Genomic DNA, 3,247 nt, shown 5'->3' with positions numbered 1-3,247 from the left:
CCTGCACACCCCCTACTGGGGATGTGCCCGCAACCAAGGTACATGCCCTTGACTGGAATCGAACTTGGAACCCTCCATTCCGCAGGCCGAAGCTCTATCCACTGAGCCAAACTGGTTTCGGCCACAAATGCTTTTTATATCCTACTTGGTAAGCAGAATGATGGCCCCTCAAAAATGTCCACACCCTAATTTCTGGAGCCTGTGAATATATTGTTATGTTGCAAAGGAGAATTCAGTTTGCAGATGGAATTAATATTCTAATCAGCTGACCTTAAAATAGAGAGTTTAGCTCAGCCAATGTGGCTCAGTGGTTGAGCATCGGACTAGAACCAGGAGGTCATGGTTCGATTCCCAATCAGGGCACATGCCCAGGTTGCAGGCTCAATCCCCAGTGTGTGGTGTGCAGGAGGCAGCCAATCAATGATTCTCTAACATCATTGATGTTTCTATCTCTCTTCCTTCTCCCTTCCTCTTTGAAATCACTAAAAATTATTTATTTAAAAAATTAGAGAGTTTATCCAAATTAAACATAATTACAAAGATCTTGAAATGTGGAATACAGAAGCAAAGGAGTTAACTGTCAGAATGATGTGATGTGAGAAAGATTCAACTGCCGTTTCTTGCTTTGAAGCTGAAAGTAAGAAGGCAACAAGCCGTGGAATGCCAAATGCTGACACTTTGATTTTAATTTTGGATTTCTAAACTTCACAATTATAAGGTACAGCAGCAATAAGAAACTAATACATCTATCATATTAGTCCTCAGAAACTTGTGGGGAATGGCATTGTCACGGAAATAATATTCATAAAATATTACCTCACATTTTCCAATCCCTTTGATGTTAGATGTTATTCATTCTGGTCACTGAAATGTGAGAAGTGAAATGGGCCACCTTCAGATCAAGGTTCTTTTCTTCAGCTGTGCCCATAGAGTTCAAATGGTACAACAGCAGGCTGGTAACTCTTCAGTCAACCTGGGCCCCTGAGTGACTGACATGTATAGCATAGCAAACCCACTCAAATCCTCACTCGCTTAACATTGATCTAGAAATACAATTTTTGTTATTGCAATGGGACATAGTTTATAATAAAAAATACGATTACCAAATAATAGCTTAGTAAAAATATTTCTATCACAAACTAAGTTTCTCTAATTTCTAGAGTTCTGGCTTGAAGATAGAGTTTATGGAATTTAGATTTTTATGGCTAACGTTATGCTTAGTTTGTTACATTCCATATGCACTTTTAGCACATAATATTTACAATTCTAAATTGTGCCCTGTGACTAGTGCCTGAAATGAAAACTGTACACCTTTATGAACAATGGTCAGTAGCAGATAGTTAAACCAGTCAAGAAAGAGGTTCTCTTATTTTCCTTCAAGTAACCTCACCTCCTCATGAAAGTGCCTGGGGCGGAGTCTACAGTAATGGCTGGCAAGAAGCCAATATTTTCTCAAAGAGCTTCAAGCCTGGTATGCCTGAACAAATACTTCTTTGGTAGCCACCTGCCAAATAACGAAATTTATCGTGGCCTCGTGGTTTTTAATGGCAAGTTGTTGCCATTTGACCCAATTATAGAACCTAAGTGCCAATCTGTTATATAAATGAACCAGAGCTGGTCCCTAAGTTGTTTATTTCTTCATAGTGGCCTCTGAGATCTCTTAGCTCAAAAGACCACTGGGGCCAAACTAAAATTTTTACACATCCAATTGTTTTAAACAGCCCAAATAAGAAGGTTTTTAGCCATTTTGCATGCCATCGGAAACTGTTTTGCCTATCATAGGAAACTGAGCCCAACATCGCTAACGACAGATAAAATAAACCCTGCAGCTATCCAAAACCCCAAACTGCTGCTGACTTTTCAGAGCTCCCTGACCCAGAGTCCCTGCTCATCTGCTGCATGACATCACCTGGACATGCAAGCCCTTCTCTCCGTCTCCTCTCCACCAGCGTTCCCTGGCTCTTCTCCCCTTCTGGATATTGCTTCTCATCTTCTCCCTTTTGATACAGCTTCTCATGGCATTGAGCTGTGAGGGATTTCTCCCACATGCAAACTTGTCAGAGGGTTTCCCAAATCTCATCTGTGCTACTGCTATCTCATGGTCATGGTCATATCTTTTTCTTTGATCAGCCCTGAAATTCCATGAAGATACTACAGAATCTTATAGAATGTCTGGTTTTATCTATCATTGCTGGGCCCACTAAATGTTAATTGCCAAAAGTACTTCCAAGTAGCTGAGAGAACTCAACTAAGTAGGATTAGTTAATATCACCCATTCAGATGGTGGCAAAAAAAAAACCCAAACCCCAGGGTTTTACTTTGATGTAGTTATATTCTAAGAGATACTTTTCTTTCTTAAATTTATTTGACAATAGGTTCGAATGTTTTGTAAACCTTTATTCTGGTTTAGAATCATTTAACTAAGAAATATAACCACACCTGGCCAGTTTAGTTCAGTGGTTGAGCTATGACCTATAAACCAGAAGGTTGAGGTGTGAGGGCACATTTCTGGGTTGCGGCTTGGTCCTCAATGGGGAGCATGCAGGAGGCAGCCAATCAATGATTCTCTCTCATCATTGATGTTTCTATCTCTCCCTCTCCCTTCCTCTTCCTCTCTGAAGTCAATAAAAATATATTTAAAAAGAAAAAATATATATAACCACTATTTTCAGGGATCTTATGAGCACATTATAACTCAGTGATTAAAACTATAGACTTTGACACCCAAAATCTTAAATTTTTTACTAATTAAAGGCATATAAGAGAATAGCATTTAAAGTACAGATTTGTGAAGAAACATACCTAAAGTGAGTGAGCAATATTCAAGGGTCTTTTTTCCCCCTCCAATTTATCTTTATTGTTGAATAGACTTTGACCTTGAGAGACCAGCGTTTGAATGCATTTTGTTAATTATGTAACTTTGGACAGTTATCTCTAAGCTGCTATTCTCATTGGAAAAATGGAATAATAATTGTATAGAAACATGGGTCTTCATTATTACTATATAAACAATACAAAACTTAGTAGCTTAAAACAACATATATGATCCAGTTTCTGTGGGTCAGGATCCTGGGTACAGTTTACCTGGGTTCCACCGCTCAGGATCTCACAGGGCTGAAATCAATGTGTCCTCTGTGGCTGCAGTCATTTCAAGGCTTACCTGTAGAAGAATCTGCTTTTAGGCTCAATCATATGAGAGTTGCATGGCTATTGGTAGGTTTCATTTTTCTCAAGGGATTCCTCAGTG

Source organism: Pipistrellus kuhlii, unplaced genomic scaffold (assembly GCF_014108245.1).
Source record: "Pipistrellus kuhlii isolate mPipKuh1 unplaced genomic scaffold, mPipKuh1.p scaffold_m20_p_4, whole genome shotgun sequence".
NCBI lineage: Eukaryota > Metazoa > Chordata > Mammalia > Chiroptera > Vespertilionidae > Pipistrellus > Pipistrellus kuhlii.
Note: the sequence above shows the minus strand (reverse complement) of the source record.